Here is a 25,505-nt window from a genome sequence, read left to right as displayed (position 1 = left end):
GTTAAGCACAGTAAGCATGGTCTAGTGAATTTTCATGCATTTTTTTTTTTCTGGCATCTGGTATAGACTAAAGGAGATTATATTTACAAAAACAACTCTACTGGTTAAAGAGTAAACAGACCATGGGGGGCAAGAATGGAGACACAGAGCTCTGTTGGTGGTTATTACATGGCTCAGAAAGTAATAAAAAGCAATTAAGGTGGTGAGAAAATCCACCACATTTGAAATAAAAATCAACAATAAATGATTATTTAGTAGAAGTATTTCCCATGCAGTATTTGGGGCATACTTATGCTTAACATCTTCATTGTTTACCTGAAAATCAAAATTTAACTGGGTATCCTGTATTTTTACTTGCTGTATCTGAGTCCCCAACATGAGACATTTCAATAATTTTGGTGGAGGAAGATTGCATTAAGAAGACTGAGACAGGGCACTTCGGTGGCTCAGTTGGTTAGGCAACAGCCTTTGGCTCAGGTCATGATCCCAGAGTCCTGGCTCGAGTCCCCCATCAGGCTTCCATCTCCAAGGAGAGTCTGCTTATCCCTCTGAACTTCTTCCCTCTCATGCTCTCTTTCACTGTCTCTCTCTCAAATAATTTGTTTTTAATCTTAAAAAGAAGAAGAAGATGACGACGATGATGACTGAGATCATTTGGTGTTACAGGAAGAAAATCAGGTGTGTTGCTTAATGTTGTGTCGCTGGTTGGGCTACAGTATCCAGATATTGGTAAATATTATTCTAGATATTTCTTTGAGGGTGGTTTTGGATGAGGTTAATGTTGAAATTGACAGACTCTGAGTAAAGCAAACTGTTCTCTATAATGCGAGTGGTCCTCATTAGGTAAAGCCCCAAGTGGAAACAAGACTGACTTCCACCCACCAAGAAGGAATTCTTCAGTAGAGGATCTTTGTGGATTCGAATTGCAGCTTTAGCTCTTCTCTAGCCCTCCAGCCAGCCTGTTGGCCAACCTTACAGATTCTGCACTGACCCCTTCCATAATCTCATGAGCCAATTCCTTAAAGTAACTCTTCTCATTCCTCTCCCTCCTCCCTCTCTCCTCACCCCTAATCTGTAGATGGATGGATAGAGAGATGGATAGATAGATAGATGTTTTATTGTTCTTTTTTCTCCAAGACACCAGTTGTATGGGGTGTCCCAGGAACAAAGAAAAGAAAGGTTGGAAGCAGTAAAAAATTAACTTGGCAAAGGTAACTTACTGGCAACTCTGATCTAAGTCATGATATAAAAAAACATGGTATATTATTGTTTTATTTGGGTTTATTTGACTACTTGTGAAATTCCTGGTTTTTCATAATTAATAACCATTTCTAAGTTCTTTAGAGCTCCAGCTTGGCAGGATTGTGGCAGGACCATTCTTTTCTGACCCACATATCTATGATCTAATTGTGGCAGATGCTTTTGGTGTCCCATTGGACAAATAAATACAATGCCAGGTATCAGTAAAGGCTATGATGAAAAGCAAGATAAGCAGAAAGGAAGAGGTCAGGCAAGGACCACTATTGTAGAAAAGATGGTCTCTGGAGAGACAACATCTGAGCAGAAATCTAAATAAAGTAGATAAAAGAGAGAGGGCAATATCTGGGGGAAGATCCCTAAAGCCAGAGAGCAGCCATGCAAAGGCCCTGAGGCAGAAGCATCCTGTCTCCGGCCATCTCCTTGCCCGTACTGGGGACAGGTAGTAAATTGCAATGGAAAGAGCTTAAGAGTCAGCATCGTGGTGAGTTCTTGCCCCAACCCTGCCATTAACCAGCTGCTTCAAGTGGAACAACTCCCTTCTCATCTTTCAGTATCAGTTTCTTAATCTGAAGAACCATGGGGGTGGATAAGTGATTCTTTCAGGTCCTGGCCAGCTCTTACACCCTATAATTCTAAAGGTGGAGGAATGCTGTCATTGTCATTTTTCCCCTCAGCAGGGTTTTATTTTCTAGGATTGCAGCTTCACCCGACAGCCTTGACTTGCCAACTACACTTTTACTTTCCAACAGGTAGGGAAATATTTTTGCTAGAGCTCAGACACTGGAAAACAACATTGTATGATGCAGGACGCTTGGTCTGGGGTGAGTAGACAAGCCCGATGTCCTCCCCACATGCTGGACTCTGGCACGAGTTTGTACAATTCTATGAAAGGCAAGACCAAGCAGGACACTGTTTTTCCCAGAGAAATGATTAGACTACGAGAGAAAAAAAAAAAAAAAAAAAAAAAACGGAGCCATGTAATTTATGGCTTGTGTTAACAGTGAGTGCAGTCAACACGCAAAGCCATCTCTCTGTCCGATAAGAAGTTGCTTTGGAGACGGACCTTGCACAAAGCATAGACATAACAGCACAGAGATGGAGACACATTCTCCTTTGTCATTAGACAATTAAGAGCTTTTGGAGGAAAAACAAATGTCTGAGTTCTCTTTAATGACTGCTGTGCAAAATGAAAGAACACTTTTGCTTTATTCTGTGGTAGAATTTGCCAAAATCCTGAGCTTTTTTATTTTACTCTGGCTAAAAAATAAGAAAAATTGGCTCAAACGAAGTCTTCCTGCAATTTTTTTTTCAGGACAAAGAAGAAATTTGAGCATGAAGAACAATATGCAAATAGGTTAATGAGTGAAAAAGAACATGGATTTCTGCATTATGGCCCTGGGCAGGCTGGACAGAAGCATATTAGGGAGCATTCTCTTACTTCCTCTGAACTAAAAGACTAGGAAAACCCTGAAATTATCTTGCATGAAAACCTGCATCTTCTGGCCAGGGGGGAAGGAAATGACCTTTCCAGGCTTCCTCCAGTCTGTTTACAGACCTAAGGTCAAGACTGGAAGGGCTGGTGGATTCTCAGCATCTCCCCGAAGCTGTGGGAAGGTGATCAAAGGATGGAAATTTGCATGCAAAGCAATAGATATTCAAACCCACGCCACCCCCCCTCCATGTAACAGAGAAGATAAAAGCTGTTTCCTTTCAAAGCTTCAGGTTAAAGATGGAAGAATCAGCCAACATGTAATCGTATAGTGGGGCACTCAGAAAGGCTGGAGAGGAGAGAAGGCAATGATATCCAAATATCAATCTGCACTTAAGGGAAAAAAAAAAAAAGAAATTAACCCCTGTAAAATGACATTGAAAAAGCCAGGAAATTATTCTAAGATTCTCAAAGGAGGGGGTGGTTTTGACTCCATCCCAAGGAACAATTTGACAATGGAGACATTTTGGGTTGTCACAGCAGGGAGCAGGAGGGGTGCTGCTGCTGTGTAAAGGGTTAAAGGGTACCAGAGATGTTGCCAACTATCCCACAGTGTGCAAGACTGTCTCCACGACAATGAAGATCCAGCCCCAAAGGTCAAGAGTGCCATGGTTGAGAGTTCTGGGTCTAAAGATTCCATGCTGGTCCTGTTTTTACATTGTGTCTAGGCAGCATGTTTCATTAGTTCATTATGAGCATTCCCAGGGAACTCCTACCCCCAACCTCAAAGTGAAGCCCCAGGGCTTTTCCTTATTCAGTTTAGTGCTGGTAACTGCTTGGCCCAGTCTGTTAATTACAAGAGCCGTTCCACCAAAGAAGACCCATCCAACAGAATAATCCCTGTCCAGGGCTAATTGATTCCCCCAAGAAGCTCATATCTGCTGTCTTTGCGGTCAAGGAGAGCGGATTTATGAGGCAGTTAAAGCCTATCTGTGTCCTTCTTTGTAAATAAATTGTTTAGAGTTCTCAGATTTCTATCTCAAGAGTTACAAAGTTTATCAGGCCCTGCTGCAGTGTTGTTCCAAATAGGATCCTGCAATTATCACTCAATTGCCGCCTTGGAAATGAGACAGTCAGGCGCCACTGGCATGGCCCCAGGACAGCATTCTGCTCAGAGATACCTATCAGGGAGAGTCTTCAACTTGATGCTTCCAACAGGGCATGGAACATTCTTCTTAATAAACTTCTGTGTGTCCTGGGAGGGTTGATGAGATGTCAGCTGCAGACCACAGATGGGCCCCACCTTGCTGTCCTGAGCAGGTCCTTGGAGACCCTGCAGGGCACCAGAGGTTGACATGCTACCATTTGCTCAGACTGGGACACTTGGCCCAAGGGAGATTTTATTAAAAAACAAATTTACTTGGTCTTTTAATGACTTGGTCTATTTAAGTGTGGTTGGGAAACATAGCTATATTTCAAATTACCAACAATATTCCTAAAAATGCTAGGCCATACGAGGCTCTATCTTTTTTTCCTATTCTCATTATCAGTCACATTGAGAATGTGTGGGCTACACTAAATTTCCACATCTGATTTGTTTGTCACTAATAGTATCCACAATGAGAAAGACATTTAACAGCTTGAAAATGTTGCTTCAGTTATTTTTTTTAAGTTTATATTTTTATGGTTCTTTGGATTAGGAAGAAAATTAGAATAATCTGCTGAAGAAAACTAAAATAATCTTCTGATTAATCACTTAGTATTTGCATGCACTCTTCTGGCCTATGAATGCATTTATTTATAAATTTGATTTATACAACATACATTCTAAACTTGCTATTGTAAATTATACTGAAAACAAATTTTCATATGGTTTCATAACTTTTTATGACATCTTTTTCTGAATATGTAATATTCTATTGTAAGTATATAGGCTATCAAATTTATTGAAACTTTTTTTTTAAAACTCTTGAGGCTACTTTTAATGTATCTCTGTTAGCAAATGCTGTAGAACTCAAGATGGATTAAAGACCCAAATGTGAGACAAGAAACCTTAAAAATCCTAGAAGAGAACACAGGCAGTAATGTCTCTGACGTGAGCTGTAGCAACATTTTGCTAGATATGTCTCCTGAGGCAAGGGAAACAAAAGCAAAAATAAACTATTGGGACTACCTGAAAATAAAAAGGTACTACACACTGAAGAAAACAATTGACAAAACTAAAAGAACCTACTGAATGGGAGAAGATATTTGCCAAGGACATATCTGATAAAAGAGTAGTATCCAAAATATATAAAGAACTTATACAACTCAACACGAAAAAACAAACCAATTAAAAATGGGCAGAAGACATGAACAGACATTTCTCCAAAGAAGACATACAGATGACCAACAGACACATGAAAAGATGCTCAACATCACTCATCATCAGGGAGGTATCACCTCATACCTGTCAGAATGGCTAAAATCAAAAACACAAAAAAAGAAAACACTACAGAGTACATATGCAGCTAATGTTCAAATTTTGGGGTATGCCTTCATATTATGAAATGTTAGGACTTTTGCCTTTTTGTCAAAACACACCAGCACACTGATAAACAATCATTTCTCAAGTGTAAAATATCTCTGTAGATTAAATGATGCAAATAACATATTTTTTTTTGCAACATAGATTTTGTTATTTAGCTTACAGCAATGTGTTCCTACATGCTACTTCAAGAACTTGTACATAGTAACCTTCCCTCTCATCAAACAAAGGCACCTCCCAGAGGAGCCCCATCCTTCTATAGGGTCTCTTTATGTCTTGTATTAGCTCCAGTTTCCTGTGTGTACCAGGATTCCAATAGGATGTGCCCATCCTAGTCACTGGAGGGACCACATAAAATACTGTTCCTGGCGTTTTTGAATCAGTTCAGTGAATTTCTTCCTCTTGGAGTCTTTTGTACACTGAGATGCTCCAGGTTGCTTATTGTTTGTACGTATTCACGTTCAATCCCTCCCCCAAACCTATAAACTGATACTGGCTTTCCAACAGGGAGTCTCTGCCAGGAGCCTGCCCCTTCTATCCTGCATGCCTTGCCACTTTGTTCAGGCAAACAGCTCTTGAAGGTTTGCCCCAAGAGGAACCAAGTCAAACCAAACTCCCAGGATACTGTACCCCAGCCTGTTTGTTTTGAAATTTAGGGAAAGTACAATTGCCACTTTAATTTCTAGATATTCCTCACATTCCATTCAAATATGAGTTTTAGCAATACTACAACTAGGTGGCCACGGTTTTCCAACTGATCACAAAGACTCTCTGACCATTTCTGGATGATGGTCATAATACGCTGTGTTAAATTGTTCTGCTGTTTTTGTGTTAATTGTGTGCCACAGTAAAATATAGTTAGTTGTCTATTAAATATACCTGGATATCACCAGTGACCGTGGCAGCACAAGCCAAAATAATTTTAGATTTTAAATCTTATTGGGTATAATTGATAACATGATTGTCTGTCTTACCATTTGCAACCACATCCTCTGAAAAGCTGTGATTTGTCAGGGCACATATTTGTTTTCCTGGTGTATGGGTCACATAGAAGGAGAAATAACTCTTCAGTGAGCTTATTCACTGGCTTCAGAAGTGGCAGAAAACTTCACAGGTGTTTGTATCCAGGTCTCTGTATCAATATTGGGCACCCCCAGAACACCTCAGCCTCTCCCCCCCAAGAAACCAGAAGCACCATACAGGTAAAGAATCAGCCAGTGCCTAGATGTGATTGTTGGCAGGCATATGATTGCATTGATCATTACATATTGATTATGTTATCCTTTAGGCCATCTTCCCTGGAAGGGAGAGGGGTCAACAGTTAAGAAGAGCCCAATCAGAGTAGTCAATTTTGATCTCTGTGTTAATCTCCGTTTTTTTAACCTATAAAAAATATATCTGTAAGATAAGGGAATCAAAGTAATGGGGATCCTGGTTTAGCAATGACACCTGAATTATCATCACTGGCAGATTGATTGAGCATCCTGTTAACATGATTTTAAGTGCTCAGGGTTGGTGGGTCAAAAATCTCCAGACATAACTCTTATCTTTGAGGCTGTCATTGCTGAGAGATTGAGCACACTACATAAGCAGATAACCAATAATCAATGTGTAATTGGTCTTTATGAAATAAAAAGCAAGGATGCCCCACACAGATGTGTGTGTTTTGGGGGAAGGGGGTTTCAGAGCTGAAGCAGAAGTGAAGATGAACTGGCTACAAATCTAAATTCAAAAGGAAAGAAAACACAGAACTACCCCAAATTTTTCATCTCCTTCTTTTGTACAAAGTCAGTCTCCCTCACTCTGCAGAGTACCTTACTATACACAGTAGCAATTTTAACAGATTTAAAGTTCAACATGTTTCATTCAGACAGTCAATATTCTTTGTTATAAAGTGAAGGGTTGCAAAAGAATCACGCAAGGGGTCTGGGAATTGCAGGAAACCAGGACCTGGATATTAATGTAATTGTTTCCTCAGTGCATAAGTACCTTTTAGAGAAAGAATATCAGAGAAAAAGAGCTTCTTAAATATTTTTCCAATCCTTCCCTTACTTTAAGGAAAATCTAAATTGGGAGCCAGTCCTTAGAAGAAGATAAGCCTTTTTCTATGAAAATATAGATATTTGATCTTCAGTGGTGTTATGGTTTGAACTGTGTTCCCCCACAATTGTTGGAGTCTGACCTCCCAATAACTCAGAAAATCACTATATTTGGAGATGGAGCTTTTTTTTTTTTTTAATCTTCTTTTGGAGATAGGGATTTTAAAGAAGATGGGGTTAAGAGAAATAAGGTCATAGGGTGGACTCTGATTCAGTATAGCTGATGTTCAAAGAAAAGATGAGGACACAGGCACCCACAGAGGGATGACCCCATGAAGACATAGTCAGAAGGCAGCCATCTACATACCAGGGTTGGAGGAGTACGTACATACATACTACATATCAGAAGGAATCAGCCCTGATAACACCTTGATCTTGGATGTCTAGCTTCCAACATCGTGGGACAATTAATTTCTGTTGTTTGAGTTCCCCAGTCTGTGGTACTTTGCTATGGCAGTGAACAAATACAAGTAGTGTTTCAAAAAGAAATACTGGGACATCTCCAGTTCAAAGACTTTCAGTCTAAAGAGAAAAAATTATCACAAACCCAGAAGTTTGAATCCAAAGAAGGGTGTCTATAATATTGGTGCAAGGAAGGGACATGACCTTCATTTCTGGGCAATTGCACTAATGCTTACATTAAGGAGAAGGGTCCTGTGTTCTAAAAGCTGAAGGCAGACAAGGGAAAGGTTCTCAAGAAGGCAGTAAAGAACAAAGAGTCTAGGTCCAAGGGTACAATTTGCTCAATGCGTCCCATCCCGGACAGAGAGTCCCAAGACACAGATTCTGAATTCTAAGGCTGGGACTCCGGGTGTACGAGATGTGATAGAGAAAATGGGACCTTTGAGAGCAGAGCCTGGGTTGCGGAGTCAGGAGGCTGAGGGATAGCAGGTTTGTTCAGGTGTCACCAAACATCAAACAAAGGGCCTTTCCACCCCACAAACCAAAACTACCAAATAGTCATCAGTCCTGAAAGCAAAAGAAATGAAGCTGTCTGTGACAAGCTGAGAGTTGCAATGAAATTTTAAGTGCTTGGAACTGGAATGGAGACAAGATTCTCCATGATCTCCTTGGTGGGGTCTGTGTTGTTCCTCTTAGACTTGTCGATAAACTGTGTGCCCTGAAATATATATATATATATCTATATATAGATAGATAGAGAGAGAGAGTGTGTGTGTGTGTGTGAGTCCAGAGGATATTTTTTTTCATGTTTTCTTTTTTTTTCCTTCAATTTATTTATTTTCAGAAAAACAGTATTCATTATTTTTTCACCGTACCCAGTGCTCCATGCAATCCCTGCCCTCTATAATACCCACCACCTGGTACCACAACCTCCCACACTCCCGCCACTTCAAACCCCCCAGATTGTTTATTCAAGTTTTCTTATCTAACTTTATTTGGTCCTTGTTTCATTGCTCTATCCTAGATATTTTGTGATTAACTAAAATATTAATAAGGGTTAACATTTTGACTATTGATTTATGACTGTATATTTCCTAATGTTTTTCTTTTTTTTATCATTTTTTAAATTTATTTATTATTAATTTATTTGTTTTCAGAAAAACAGTATTCATTATTTTTTCACCACACCCAGTGCTCCATGCAATCCATGCCCTCTATAATACCCACCACATGGTACCCCAACCTCCCACCCCCCCCCCGCCACTTCAAACCCCTCAGATTGTTTTTCAGAATCCATAGTCTCTCATGATTCACCTCCCCTTCCAATTTACCCCAACCCCCTTCTCCTCTCTAACTCCCCTTGTCCTCTATGATATTTGTTATGCTCCACAAATAAGTGAAACCATATGATAATTGACTCTCTCTGCTTGACTTATTTCACTCAGCATAATCTCTTCCAGTCCCATCCATGTTGCTACAAAAGTTGGGTATTCATCCTTTCTGATGGAGGCATAATACTCCATAGTGTACATCCAGAGGATATTTTTTAAAAGTTTCTTTTAAAATGTCATTGCTAATCATAAGAGACTCTTAACTGTAGGAAACAAACTGAGGGTTGCTGGAGGGGAAGGAGGTGGGGGAATGGGGTACCTGAGTGATGGCCATTAAGGAGGACACATAATGTAATGAGTGCTGGGTGTTATATAGAACTGATGAATCACTAAATTAAACCTCAGAAAATAATAATACACTATATACTAATTAATTGAATTTTTAAAATAAAGCTAAAAATAAAATGACATTGCTGGAACTGGGAAAATAATTCTAGGAAATAGAGGTAGGGGGTGGTCTTCAGAGACAGCTTCTCCTTTCTTGGGCAGAGGTGGCAGAGAACTAGGTCTTCCAGCAGCATTGGTATGGTGACATCATCACCCAAAAGCCCACTCATAGCACTCTGGGATGTGTGGAAACATGGGAGACCAAAAAGCCTCCAAGAACACGCATCTAGTGAGTATTACAGGCACTAGAGGAGGAGAAGCCCTGGTGTTTCTATAGAACCTTCCCCAGTCCTACCTCTCCCACCTGGTATCTAGTAGCAGAAAACAGCATGACATGATGGCTCTTCAAAGCAGCATTTGTTCAGCAAGGAAAGTGTCACTAACCAACTGTGATGGGAAAGGCATCTTTTTCATTGGACACTGCGCAGAGGACAGGGGAGGTGCTCATGGGAAGCAGACTTTGGGGACATAATGTTCTTTCCTAAAGTCAAAACATCCTACTTTTGTTTTTTTAAAAGGATCATACAAATGCTGCCAAGGACTCCAAGGAAAACAGCTCTCTTGCCTTTTACAATTCAACAACTACTCATTTCTGCAGGTTGGGAGATTACAATCCCCGCACCTTCTCCACATTTCACTTGATAACAGGTTTGGTGTGATGAAAGAAAAACCCAGTTTTCTCTCTTTTGAGCCACAAACCTTCAGGCAGGCATGGCAGGCGGGAGTCATGGGAGTCCCCATCCCCGCTTGCTGCAAGCCCCCACATCTTTTTTTTTTTTTTTTTTATGCTATCTCTGGACCAAAAGCATGAGCTTTCACATTTGCTCCAAAATGTTCATTCCTTACAGCTTTGCAACTTCCCTCTCTGTGAATGCTGATGTCCAAAATGGCACTTTCTTTTGAGCACTTCGACACAGAGGAGCGATTAAGAGGATAGGAGACTAACCCATTAAAAGAGGAGAAAAGAAATATATATATATATATATATATATATATATATATAAGAAAAGAAATATATATATATTTCTTTTCTCCTCTTTTATATATATATATATTGAGAGAGAGAGATTGAGAGAAGAGAGAGAGAAGGAGGGAAGCAGAGAGCCGTCTGTTCACGCTCTAATTTGAGGCAGGGGCAGAGATGGCGCCTGCCGCTCTGGCTCTCTGGTTCGGGTTGAGCGCCTCCTGTCAGGATGTGAAGGCTGCCCTCCCCCTGGAGGGCAGCGAGCTCTGCTTAGGACTCAGCAGTCATCTCATCCTCCCACTTGGGCTCATTTACTGAGAGCATCTCGAAAAATCAGTCATGGGGAAAGGGGAAATGCAGAATGACAACCCCAACATGCAGAAAGTTCTCTGCTGCCTCTGACTTGTCAATGTCACAAACAAAGGGAAAAAAGCCACTTTTTCCTGTGGGTTAAAAGTAAGTGCCACTCAGCGGGGAGGTGGGCTGCAGGCCTGCACTGCAGAGCAAGGCTGTCCCTTAGGTGCAGGGGGTGTAGGTTAGATGGGTCTCCAGGGGTCCTGTGCTTCCAGCAAAGGCCAGACCACAACAATCAGCGGGTTAGTTATTTACCATAACCATATACAAAACCACAAGCATCAGAGTTCCCTCCAATACATCTGAGACATTGTATATCTCTTTATTAAAGGCTGTCAGGGTATCTACTGCAGAGCTGCCTTTGAATCCCAGCTAAACCAGGCAGCTTGACTGAAGAACCAAACCAGCCTCACACACGAAACACCCAGAAACTAACCCCAGAGGCAGGAGATAGCATTTTCGTCTCCCGGCCACCTCCCCTTTCAGTCTTACTTAGAATTGATTTTTTAACTACACTTGAGTATTTGAGCTTAAAGTGATAGATGATTGTGAAATAGTTTAATCATTCATAAATGGACTATTCGTGGTGTGTGACTTATTTGGTCTCCTTCACGTTAATGAACACTGCCCACATCATGGTGATCCATCACTATTAATCACAGCCTCGGAGGAACATAGAGATCATGTCACCCTTTCTAGGCCTTTGGGCTAAGACTATGCTTCATGACTGTTCTTAATGGTTTGCTAATTTTTCCTTTGCCTTGCTCCCCAACATTTTGTTTTGTTTTGTTTTGTTTTTCAAAGCTATTATATATTCTATCACATGGATGTCATTCCAAGTTCTAAAGCCCATTGGCCAAGACAGAAACTCAATGCATGGAGTTTCAGACAGATATTTGCTACAAGACAAGTCAGATAGAAAATTTAGCAATGACCATCTGGTCCTGGTAGGCACGAATGGAGCCATGCTCCTCCCTACTCTAAGTAACTGTCCAACTTGAGATCTGACCATGGGCCAACCACCTTGCCCAGGTTTGTTCAGGATTTTCCCGGAGACTACCTGAAGTGGACAGACTCCGTTCTGTAACCATCTGTCCTGCTGGGCCTCTGCGCTCCCCTCTAAGGGGCAGGATGGGGGGAGCTCTGTAGAACCCAGCTCGTATAGAACACACATACAACCTCATTATAGACAGTATGACTTCTGAATGTCCTTTGATCCTCCTGCCAAAGATCATGATTCCTTTTCATCAGGAAAGCAGACTGCACATGCTACAAACACTTTGCCATTCACCTCTTTGACACCTTTCAGACAAAAGCAGAAAAATTAAAAGAAAGACAGGAGAGAAGAGAAGGAATGAGAGGCCTATAAAAAGACCTATTTTGAGATCTCTGTGGCAGGGAAACCCATTGCCCAATTTCTAATTCTATCTAAAAATACAGTTTGTGAACTTCCCCTGCTTGGTGACTTGCTTCCATAGGTCCGTGATGGGACGCTCCTGAGACATAGGCTCAGTGCACCTGTTATCTTTATATGGACCCCTTGACCTTTGCCAAGGAGAAATGAAGTTCACGTTTTCTCCCTTAATACACACCAAATCAGGTTAAAGTAAGGAGCAGTCAGACAGCCAAGGAGGTGTTCATAATTGCGTAACAACCAGTTCTCAGGTAGTGGAACTGACTGGTAGGTTCTGTGGCGTTCTGTGGTGTAACACCCCCCACCTTAGCCATTCTGGCTACCAAAGGGATGTTACTGGACCAAGCTGTGCAGAGATGTGCCACAGTGTTCTCGGGTGGGTCTGGGGGCTCACATCACCCTGAAGCAAGTGGTTTCAGCACAGCCCTGGGGGAAGCAGGGAGAAGACTGGCTAGAGTTGTCATTCCCAGTCCTGGTTGCCTATGAACATCACCTGGGAGCTTTTAAAACTCTTGATGCTCAGGCCATACCCCAAACCAATGAGGTCAGCCTCCCTGGGGATGGGACCCAGGTACTCATACAGGTGAGATGACCTGAGGCAATTCCACGTGCAGCCACCGATGAGAATCACTGGGCTTCCCAGGGCCTGCTTGGTACTCCCTCTTGGTGAGTTCCCCCAAATACTTTCAAGAGACATTCTATTTCTCTTTAATAAACCCTGTTGGGGCTTGAAGTTTGGAAACTGCAAAACCATGAGTGTGGTGGTAATAACTCTTTTGAGAGTCTGATTTTGCAGGGTGTTGCTTGCCATGTTTGAACGACCATGGGAAAAGAAATAAGAACCCAGGAGAAACAGAGCGATGACCTCAACACACAGGAAGTTCTCTGAAGCTTATGAAACCTCCCTTTCCCTTAGAATTGGTTTAATTATCACTTCCTGGAGGAGTCCTTCCTGACCTCCCGAACTCCTGACCCAGTCCACGTCCCCTGCTATACCAGGCCCACACCCTGGCAGCACCCACTTCTAATTCTACATGACTCATATGGTCTGTCTTCTGGATCACATTGTCTCCCTTCTCACATTCCATGAGGACAGGGTCACATCTGTGCTTACTCACAGTACCTGGCATATATGAAGTCCTTGATAAGTATCTGTTTGGTGTATAAATACATGAAGGGTTGCTTTCTAGTAAGTTCTGTTTCACTATTTGCATTTTGTAGCCTATTGAGGACAAGATTTTCATGTTGATTGGAATTTTATAAATAAGTAACACTGCATATTTATTTAAATATTGACGGAAATGAAAATGCAGAAGACAATGCCAAAGACATTTTCAGGTTAAAAAAAAACCAGTGGGAAGGACAACTGCATAGAAGAATCAAGACTGTCAAAGTTCACAGCAGGCTGGAAGGACAGAAGAAAGATCTTTTACTGGATTTCAACCTGTCACTGGCCACATGGCTTATCCAGTTCTGAAGTCCCAAAGGTGAGTCAGCAGGGTCTCCAAATTAAAAGATTTCACAGCTAGAAGTATCAAACACAGGCATGACCTCATGGGTCACATCCCATGTGAAGCAACAAGATCTCTTCATCAGTGCCTCTTCCCAGGATAGGACCTGATGATGATGAAGCTACCAGACTTCAGACAACCATGATGACTTCCAACTCAGTTCTTGCCATGGACCAAAATATTTTTCATGGTTATGGGTTTTTTACGAACTTTTAAATATGATTTGTTGAAAGACTATATCATACCAGAAGATTATCTGGGCTTTTTTCTCTGTAGATGATGACTTCACAAAGAATAGCACCATATATATGCATTCAAAGCATCTAACAAACACCTTAGTGAACACACTTTCCTCCCACAACTACCTCTACAAGTCTTGGGAGTCTTCACCTACCCTAAAGGGCCTGGCCAGCCCTCCCACTAAACAGTCACTAACATGTCATCTACTCACTTCCTGGCAGACTTCTCCAAAATTGATGCCAATTACCCATTTAGACACATCTTCATCCATATCACTCTCAGTCACCAATGATTGTAACCAATTGTCATCTTGATTTATGAAAATATAAAACCAAAAAATGACAAACTTCAAAACACATTATGGACCTTTAATCTCTAATATAAGCAGTAATATAACACCTGCCTAAAAATGCCTTCTTTGTTTGATTTAATGAATATAGTCTAGAGTAGACAGGAGGAGTTTCCAAAGCTGTGCTTTGAATGATGTCATGAAAGTCACTGTGGCTTCAATTTGGGGAACCCACTTCCCCACAAAATAAATAAATAGATAGATAGATAGATAGATAGATAATAAAATGAAGCCCATTTATGAAGGATCTTGCATATTTCATCCTGATCAGGCTCCAGGGTGAAAGAATTTTGTTCACATTCTTTCCCTGTTAAAAGAAATTCCTCACGGGCTTGGACATGGCTAATTTCCTTTCCTGTGTGCCACAATTTGGATAAAACAGGTAAATGCAACCTTGAGAAAAACTGATACCAGAAATAGAATCAGAATAGGAAATTCTTTAATCAGTTTATTTAAAGCATTAAAAATTTTGTTCCAGTTTTCAATACATGGTCTTCCTCGGTAAAATTCGAGGTTGTGCCATTAGATTGGCAAGAGGGAGATTATGTTTGGCAAACGGTTTAGGAGTGGAAGACACTGTCTCTAAAACTCTCTAAAACTCTCTGATAACACTAGAAAGTATAAGGAAAACTAAACCAAAAACCATGCCACAGAACTATCTTAGGATTCTTCTTGTTTAAAAAATGTAGATAACAGTGGCTTCATTATTCAGATCCACATCTATTCTATTCCAACGCCATCCAATTAGATTTCCCTCCTGACAGCAGTTGGTTCTATGTAATGAATTTGTTAAATTCTGTCAACACTCACAAGACAAGACTTGCAAAATCTCGCTGAGAACTCCCATTACACCTCGTCCGTTCTCAAGCAGAAAAGAGGACGTCGGCGGAAAGGAGAAGACAAAAACCCTCCTCCTTAGAAAAAGAAGTAGGTGTTTGAAGAGTCAGAAAGATTAATAGTTCCTTCTCTTTTGTGGATCAGCTCACACCCTTGGGGCCTCATTTTCAAACTGGCTAAAAAGGAAAGGATGAAAGAGCTCACAAATGTGCAGCGTAATTAGTCTGGATACACTACAGCAAGACATTAAAGGTCAATAATTATTGTCGGAGGAGAGTCCCTTGTTAGATATCAAAGCATGGAGGCTACATGCATGGCCTGGGGTTTGGTCATCACTTCCACGGGCTCAGGGTGCAGGGGAGAGGAGGCATCAGTACCTTAGCTGGTTGTTTCCTGCTGGTATCCTTTAATGCTTCATGGCAAATGAACTTCTTTTCGTTTTTAGTGGAGGGATTGCTTCTGGCACAAGATGTGGATCGAAGCCACTGATACTTCTTGGTGAGTTCTAAATTTGAATTCTGAACTGAAGACTGAAACTTTGAACTTGACCCAGTGAGTTTGTTCCTTGCCCTTCTCTGGTGATCTCCTGTGGCTGTTCTTCCCCGCCCCGGATGTTAGCCTCTAGGCATCACCTTACCTCTATCAGGTGTGCCTGCATCTCAGCCTCTATCTGGACTCTGCTTCCCAGACTCTTAGCAGGGCAAGAAGTGGTTCTTCAGTGGTTGGAGGTGGGAGCAAGAACATTGTTTTCTTTTTACGGCTAAAGCACAGTTATGCATATAGTACATAAACCCATACACAATTTATCTGTGGTATTAACATTTCATGGAGACATGCTATGTCTTGAATGTTTGTGTCCTCCCAAAATTCATCTGTTGAAATCCTGCCCCTCAAAGGTGGTCGTATGAGGAGGGGGGACTTTGGGTGGTGATGAGGTCATGAGGGTGGAGGCTTCATGAATGGGATTAGTGCCTTATAAAACAGACCCCAGAGGGCTCCCTGGCCCTCCCACCATGTGAGAACAGAAACAGAAGACAGCCATCTATGAACTAGGAATAAGTCCCTCACCGGCCGTGCTGGCATCTTGATCTTGGACTTCCCCCTCCAGAACTATAAGAAATAAATGTCTGCTGTCTATAAACCACCCATTCTGTGGTCGTTTGTTACAGCAACCAGATGGACTAAGACTGGGGCTGAGAAAGTTCAACGAAAATGTGTAAAAAGCTTCCTCAGAGGTACAATAAAAAAAAAAAAAAAAAGTGTGAGACATAAGCCTGGACTAAAAGCTCATTGAGAAAGAGAAGCTTGCCTTTTCTTTCATATTAAAAATATATATATAAGGTAATTTCACAAACTGAAATTTGAAAAGAAAGGAAAAGAGGGCACCCCTCAACATAACCACTCTAGAATCGCTTTCCATTCTTAAGAATCTGCACACATTTTACATGGTTATGAGCACTGAATGCACAATCTGCCTGTCTTTTTACTTTCTTTTTTTTTTTTTTAAGACTTTTTATTTATTTGACAGACAGAGATCAGAATTAAGAAGAGAGGCAGGCAGAAGGTAGCGGGGTGTGGGGAGCAGACTGCCCACTGAACAGAGAGCCAAATGCGGGACTCGATCCCAGGACCCTGGAATCATGACCTGAGCTGAAGGCAGAGGCTTAACCCACTGAGCCACCCAGGCGCCCCATCTTTTTACTTTCTGATGTGTTTTTTTATCTTTCTCTTCTCAGCATTCTCATGTCATAACACAGTCTCCAGAATTCCTGCATAAGAACCCTCCATCCAGGCAAGGAGTAATTCTGCTTTCTCCCCTGAATCTCCCTGAGGTCAAGCAAATTCCAAGTACAGCAGAGAGGACTCTGAAGACAGCAAGATTCTCAAATGTGTGTGTTTGTAGATCTTTTACAAGGGTAAACAGACAGTCAGTCGGTGCAAAGGCCTGAGCCCTTCTTGGACCGTCTCTGGCTGCTGACCATCACCAGCCCCCCACAAGGGGCACAGAAGAGCAAGGCCAGGCCTCCTGGCCTGGGGGACTCTGGGGTGGGGACAGCGGCCCCAGGAATCTCCCCCCATGTGGCCTGGCCATGAGGCCTTCTCTCCTATAATTTCTGACACCAGATGTGAGGGACCAGCTCTCAGGATCAGGTTGGACAATTTATAAACCTTCTGACTCTTCACTTGTATTTCTTTTTGCTTTTCGTTTAATTGAGTTTTACCCAGCAAACCCTTTCGACCTCCTGTGGGTCTGTTCCACATGAACGTCAATCCTGTCTTACTAAACGCATCACACTTGGTTATAATTACTATAATAATTAATAATCCCTCCATGTTTGAAATAAGGATGCTCAGTACTTTTGAAAACACATAGTCTTGCAAACAGCACATACCCATTTGGGACAGAGATAGTACAAGGCCTGAGGCAGGGCTGGAGAGAGAATGTTTACCAAGCCCCTTCACTCCCATTTCGAGGAGCTTACCTGGGAATCATTTCACCATCCTCATCTTCTTATTGTTCAATGCTTTTGTCTTTTCCAATTTTACACTAATTATAACATTGCAATAAACACAGGTGGACATGTAGAATTTTGCTATTTCCCTCGACGAAATTCCTCGGTGTTCTATGACTTGAGGAGACTATTTATGAGGCTGCTTACAGTCATTGTTGAATTGCTGGGTTATAGATGCACTTTGTGTCTTTCAGAGTACCTCATATATCTCTTGGTCATGGTTAATCACCCAAACAGGGCTTTCAAAGGGCAAGAGGATTTGTGAATGTGCTGAAGAAAGGCTTGCGAGAGTTGATGTCATCATTTTTATGTTTGTGTTGCCTAAGGTTGATCTTATAATACATAGTCATATCAGGAACCAGGGAGTGTTGTCTGAAGGGTACTCTTCCTTTTACCTGCTATCTGAGATAGACAAGGAGATGTTGGTTTCTGAGACAGTAATAGGAATTCTAAGAGTAGGGGATTGCTTCTTGTTTGAAAGATCTTCTAAAGACCCAAACCATTCTGGATTTAGACTGAAAGTTTAAATCCTTTCCAATCCTTCTGTGGCAGGTTGACAGGCTCAAGGTCAGATTGGGAACCTCGGAAGCACTCCCATGTCAGTTCCAATTCTCAGCCAGCTCATGAATGAGCACCCACACTGGGGGGCTTTCCAAATGAAACCAATCCAGCATCCACCAACAAGCCACTGTCCCAGAGCTACCTGGAAGCAGAGGCTAGAAAGGTGGGTGTCCCAGGGCTCAAGATTCTCTGGCGATATACAGAATGACTACATCAGGAATCCACACAGCATATTGTTGCTTTTATAGAAGACTTCATCAAACTACCTTCCTCTACAGATAATTACCTGAATATAGTACTAAAAGAGGTTTATTTTTATTTTTTTAAATAGCCTCAATTATATTTCTTCTTTTTTTTTTTTTTTAGTTTTTAAAATTTTTTTATTTCTCTTCAGTGTTCCATAATTCATCGTTTATGCACCACACTCAGTGCTCCACGCAATACATGCCCTCCATAATACCCACCACCAGGCTCACCCAATCCCCCTCCCCTCTTCCCTCCAAAACCCTCAGTTTGTTTCTCAGAGCCCAAAGTCTCTCATGGTTTGTCTCCCCTCTCCAATTTCCCCCAACTCCTTTCTCCTCTCCATCTCCCCATGTCCTCCATGTTATTCCTTATGCTCCACAAGTAAATGAAACCATATGATAATGGACTCTCTCTGCTTGACTTATTTCACTTAGCATAATCTCCTCCAGTCCTATCCATGTTGATACAAAAGTTGGGTATTCATCCTTGCTGATGCAGGTATAATACTCCTGTATATATGGATCATATCTTCTTCTTCTTCTTCTTCTTTTTAATAGATCATATCTTCTTCATCCATTCATCCATTGAAGGGTGTCTTGGTTCTTTCCACAGTTTGGCAACTTTGGCCATTGCTGCTATGAACCTTTCACTACATCAGTATCTTTGGGGTAAATGCCCAGTAGTGTGATTGCAGGGTCATAGGGTAGCTCTATTTTTAATTTCTTAAGGAATCTCCACACTGTTTTCCAAAGTGGCTGCACCAACTTGCATTCCCACCAGCAGTGGAAGAGGGTTCCTCTTTCTCCACATCCTCTCCAACACATGTTGCTTACTGTCTTGTTGATTTTGGCCATTGTAACTGATGTAAGGTGGTATCTCAATGTGATTTTGACTTGAATCTCCCTGATGGCTAGTGATTATGAACATTTTTTTCATGTGCCTGTTAGCCATTTGTATGTCTTCTTTGGAGAAGTGTCTGTTCATGTCTTCTGCCCATTTTTTGACAAGATTATCTGTTTTTGTGTGTTGAGTATGATGTAGATCCCAAGTTATACCCTCTTTGCTGTATGCTATCATGCATTTGTGTGCTATTTATGAGAACCAAAACTTTTGCTCTCCCAAGGTTAGTGGCCAATGGGGATTTCATGGCCCTCTGCTGTTCTGTAAGCCACCACTGCATTTCCATCCAGGCATTAATTCCAGCAGAATGCTTCAGTCTTCAATGCTCAATGCTTAACTAATCTCAAGTTCTCTTAACTAAGTCAGATTTACTGCTTTCTCATCTGGACATCAGAGATGGAAAAGCTCAAATCCCACCCTAGAGTCAAAGACATAACTTAACTTAACTTAAGGCATCCATGGTCATTCCAGTTTATAGCAGCCCAATGGGAGACCTCACCACCTAGCAAACTTGGTGGACACCACTGAACTGTCCCCCTGGATGTCCATGGGAAGGAAGGACCATTTTATTTCAGTGTCACTTAACATTATCTTCTAAAAATGTTTCTAATCTGGGGTGCCTTGGTGGCTCAGTCAATTAAGCATCTGTTTTCAGCTTAGGGCATGATCCCCAGTTCCTAGAATTGAGACCCATGTGGGGCTCCCTGCTCAGCGGGGAATCTGCCTTTCCCTCTCCTTCTTCTCCTCCTCCTCCCCAGTCACTCTCTCGGGAGAGTGCTCTCTCTCAAATGAATAAATAAAATCTTTTTTAAAAAAATACTTATAATCTAATGTATCAAGTGTTAAAAGTTGAAATGTTAGATACTCAAAACTCTACAGAGAATTTATCATGACATTGTATTTAGTTCCGTTTTCATGAGGTCAACAGGATTCAGAAGGAAATGTAAGTAAGTGACAGAAATGTAAGTGTAAATGACAGAAAAAGTATAAAAAGAATCAAAATTGAAAGCAGGAATAGAAAGTGACAAGAGAAAGGATCTGAGTCCAGTGGCTCCACTCCCACCTGTCCAGGTGAGCACCAAAGGAGAGATGGCCTGGGACGTTCCAGCCTGGTCAAGGTGCATCTCAGAATTTTCCCTGGAGCCCAGAGCTGCATGAGCAGAAAGTCTTGCCACATGAATCCTTTGCTGGGGACATTTTCACACACTCTTCCCTCACTTTGAATAGAATCATATATCTTTCATTCCATCAGAATTAAGGTTTTCCTGGCCATTTCTCTCCACCCATGCTGCACCTGCCCAGGTGTGCCTTTCTCTATCCCACTTCCATCTTGTCCAGCTGTGTTCCAGCATGGTCCCTGCCCGTTACTCTGCAGATCTCATTCTCACTATGTCATGTCTCCAACCCTACATCTTCTCTCTAGTAAATGTTTCTCTACTCCTCTTCTTGATGAGTGTCATTTCAGTAAAGGTCACCTTTCCCATGGTCACCCTGCTGTGTCTTTTCACTCCTCCTCCTGAGTTCCTTTCAAACACTCCTCATTTTCGCATTGGAGAATCAGGATAGTGCAGTGGTTATTGATTCTATAATTTAATTACAGTATAACCTTGAGTAAATCACTATGCCTCCACTACTTCATCTGTAACATGAGGGTAAAATCAGTTCTCATCTCATTAGGTTGTTGTGGGAACTAAATGACAAAATCTGCGTGAAATGCTCAGTGCAGCTCCTGGTGAGCAGAAATCACTGAGGTAGAATTGGGTATCATCCATAGGTAAGTCCTGAATCCCTGCCTTTCCTCACCCTTTCCCCTATTTCCAGGCTCCAGAACATTCTCTTGCACACTATTCATTTATACTGACTTTTACTCAGAAACCTTTTCCAGAAACTTGTCTTACCATTAAAATATGCCTGGTTTGTGATCCATTCTTGGGGAACCTACAGTATCGTTAACTTGCTAATGTGAAGAGAGCATCATGATCTGAGGTGCCATCAGATTAGGTTCATGTGAGCACCTCTGCTGTCACTATAGCTGAGCCATTCCCACTACACAGGGTGGGGGATGAGGGACAGTGCGGGTACTCTGCAGCACTTCACAAGCCATGCCTCTTTGGGGGTAAAAGTCCACCTTTGAGTCACCAGTGTCTGTGAGGATCTGTGCTGATGACACCAGTGCATTTGCCTTGCCTCCCTAAAATGACTTTAAATTTAAGGGCAGGTAGCCTGGCTAAACCAAATGTTGTCACTTCCATGCAGATGATACAATAATTCACCACTGTCGTTGTCATTGTCGTCGTCATCATCATCATCATCACCTCAGTGTTTTGTTCTGTTCGGGCTGCTATAACAAAAGTGTCATGTGTCCGGTGACATAAACGACATTTGTTTCTCACAATTCTGGGGCCTGGCAAGTTCAAGATCAAGGTGCTGGCAGATTCAGTGTCTGGTGAATTTCACAGACGGTGGTCTTCTTGCTGTGTCCCCACATGCTGGGAAGGAAGAGTCTCTCTGGGGCCTCCTTTATAAGGGTACCAACGCCACTCATGAGCTCCACCCCAAGACCTGATCACTCCCCAAAGGCCCCATGTCCAAATACCATCACATTGGGGATTAGGTTCCCATGTATGAATTTGAGGGGGACATACAAACTTTCAGCTTATGACATTCAGAGACAAAAGGTGCCCACATTTATCACAGCCAGATGATTCCCATGGAAATTCAAAACATTTAAGTTGAAACACAGCGTGTTTTCTGTGTGGAACACAGAAAAACGTACTGTAGCCTTCACAGTGCCCCAGAAAGCCTAATTTGTCAAGTTGTTCTTGCTCATTTCTGGTGTTATGATGTCATGAAGTAAGAAACTCCAAAACCACTTGATGACGAGTAATAATTCCTTTCATTATTTGTAGGGACATTAACATTATTCAGTGTCCTATCTAGGTCTTTAACCTATGAAAGGACATTAACACTGGCCAGTTGGCCACTGCTTTCATGGCCTAGCCTTGGGTGTTTCATCAATGAAAAATATCGACCTGTCAACAGGCATGATTTCTGAGCTTATTTGACTCAGAGGGACAGTTAGATCCCCCCAGTGAATCCTGAAATGACAGTTTGGTTGTGTTTAAGCCCCCAGAAGGAGCTTTGATTCATCACACCATGTTGTCACTGTGATGTTTCCATATTTACAGAGCAGCACCATGGGCCAACAGCATTCTAATCTAGAGGTAGCAGCCCCAATTATAATCGGTTCATTCCCCACCTACGTGTCAGGGTCTCTGCCAGGTCCATTTAAAGAATGACTCAGGTAAACTGACTTATGGCTTTTAAAAAAGGAAAGGAACTAAAAGAGAAATTTATACTAAACCTTGGGCTGACACTGAAACAGACTGGTGTCTCCCTTAGGAAATAGCACCTGCCCTGGGCCATTCTCTTAGGAAGAGATCCACCCGGAGATCAGAACACAGCAGCCAACCCTCCACAGCTCTCTAGGGTTGCTCATGTTCATCATAGCTGCAGGAGGAGAAATGCAGACAGGAAGAACACATTTGACTCAGACACCGTCCCAGATGCTGTGCCCTCAAGAGCATTAACTCACCTGAAGGCCCCCCAATTACATGAAATTATCTTCCCCATTAAATTCCAGCCACTGCTATTAAATATCATTAGGGCTAAATCGGTTCTCTGATCACATCCTGAAGGAGTAGATTTCCCAAATAAGTACCTCCCAATTAAGAGAGGACTCCTGTATCATAAAGCCTGCATGATACTCCCTCAATAGTCATTTCATTACCATAGCTGCAAAGTCTCCACCAGACGGAGCACAAAGTGTTTGCAATGCAATGGAATGAATTCAGCAAACAGGCAGAGACAGAGTTATGGGTCTAGGAAGTAAACTCTTCAACAGGCACAACCACAGGGTCGTTCCCACTGTTCCAAATCCTCTTTGCGGTAGATAACATTTAGTCCTGAGGCATCCTTCACCTGGCACTTTCTGATTCCATGCCAAGCATAAACTCAGCTCCTGGACTCCTCACCAGCCTTGAGGCTCGACACACATCTTAAATTGTTCTCTTCAAGCTGGGTACTCCATGGGTTCCTTTGACTAATTTCTACACATAAACAGAGTTTGGACACTTTCCTGTATTTATAGCACTTAGCACAGTGTCTTGCATATGGGAAGCATTCGATACATTTTAGGAGTAATTAAATCATGAAGCTGACTCTGAGAGCTTAAACCTACAGATTTAAGAAATGTAAGATTTAAGTCCCTTTCTGGAGCGGCGTTAACACCAAGATGATCCTTGAAGTGCCAAAAAGTAAAATGAACTTTTTGGCACACATGCAGAAGTGTTGTTATGAAATAGCTTATGATCATGAAGACTTAGACTTACACGAGTCTAATAATATCTCCCTAAACAGAATTACTTGTAAAAGCCTAATATAATACAACTGGGTTATAACTCCTGGATATTCCATGGGCAAATCATACTCCAGTTTCTCTAACAGCTCCCATTATTTTCCTTTCGAGCCTGTGTCTCCTCTGAACTCTGGTCTCTGTTGACTGAGTCATCATTTACCCCGAGTCCCAACACTAGAAACCTTAATTCCTATCATTTCTTCACACGTTGCCTTCCTCATGCTTCCTGCTTCCCCTTGTCTTCCATTCCATCTGGCCCCACAAATGAACACATTGATCAGTAGTTGCTTCAAGAACTCCCTTCAAGTCCATCTGGTCTTTTTTTTTTTTAATATTTTATTTATTTATTTATTTATTTATTTGAGACAAAGGGAGAGTGAGCCAGAAGGAGGGGGAGAAAGAATCTGAAGCAGATTCCATGCTGAGTATAGAGCCCGACACAGGGATTCAATCTCAAGACCTTGAGAGCATGACCTGAACTGAAACCAAGAGTCAGATGTTTATTAGACTGAGACACCCAGGTTCCTCTCCATCTGGTCTTTTCTATCCCCACCACCACTGCCTCAGTTTGGAATGAGATCATCTTTCATCCAGAGGATGCCCAACAATCCTGCTTGCCTCTGTCTTTCCCATAACCAAGGCATTCTTCCCTCTACAGCTAGGATAATCTTCATCAATTAAAACAAAGCTAAAACAGCCTGATTGCATTACTCCCCTGAGCTTTAAGAAAGAAAAAAAAAATCCAAAACCTGCAAAATAAAAATGCACACTCCTTAATGCGTCATCGAACTCTTTACAGTCCTACCCAGACAAGGTCTGAGGTGTCTAAATCCTGCCAAATGACATGGAAGCACATTCTCTCCACAAGGCACCCCAATCCCCCCAATCCTATTTTAGGAGGCTCTGTCTCCCCATCACCTGTGCAGTGAGCAGATGCCTTTCTCACATCTTCTTTTAATTCCAGCAGGAAACCGTTTGCAGAGATGTGTTATAACATGATGTGCCATTTCTCTTATTTATGCGTGTTTTAAATGGGACTTTTGTTGCTTTGTGTGGCTTTTTTCCTGATTGCTCATTCTTAAGCAATTGGAGAACTCTCCAGACCTGACCTTTGATGGCAGACAGGGTGTGCATGTTACTCTTGGCCCCATTCCTGCTTACTTGCCTAGTTGTGTACTGGGCAAGTTCCCTTCGGATATGTAGCAAGAGCTCAGGATTGCTGTACACAGCTCCTGGCCCAACCCCCCACCCGTCAGGTTTTCTTGTCTTCTCTTTGTTTAAATTAGATGTATTAAGGTAGAATTTACATCCATTATACACATTTTAAATATAAAGTTTGCTGCATATGCTCATGAAACCCACACTCTTACTAAAATATACGTTTCTACAGTCCCAGAAACTTCCCTGCTGCCTCTTTGCATTCAGTCCTTCCACGCTGCAACCCAGGCAAACACTGATCCATTTTGCGATGGAGTTTTGCTTCTTCTAGAACATTCTATGAATGAAGTCATATGGAATGTAACCTTTTGTATCTGACTTCCTGCACTCAATATAATGTTCTTTAAATTCACGCATGCCATTGTGTGGGCTGTCCGTTCATTCTTTATATTACAGAGCAGTATTTCAATATATGGAGATACCACATTGTTTATCCATTCAGCTATGGATAGATACTGGGATGTTTCCGGTTTGAAGGGACTAAGA

General features: G+C 41.8%; 1 long non-coding RNA gene across 1 annotated transcript in view; it reads right to left on the bottom strand.

Moving 5' to 3' along the window:
* Positions 1–24,833, bottom strand: part of LOC101684345 — a 57,673-nt gene extending 32,840 nt beyond the window's left edge. Inside the window, exon 1 of the long non-coding RNA XR_199802.3 lies at positions 24,720–24,833. This is a non-coding gene — a long non-coding RNA (uncharacterized LOC101684345). The remainder of the gene's footprint in view (positions 1–24,719) is intronic.
* Between the last annotated feature and the right edge of the window lie 672 nt (positions 24,834–25,505).

The sequence above is a fragment of the Mustela putorius genome, unplaced genomic scaffold, assembly GCF_011764305.1.
Source record: "Mustela putorius furo isolate JIRA1106 unplaced genomic scaffold, ASM1176430v1.1 tig00000765_pilon_pilon_pilon, whole genome shotgun sequence".
NCBI classification, from domain to species: Eukaryota; Metazoa; Chordata; class Mammalia; order Carnivora; family Mustelidae; genus Mustela; species Mustela putorius.
This window is presented reverse-complemented; position numbering and strand designations above follow the sequence as displayed.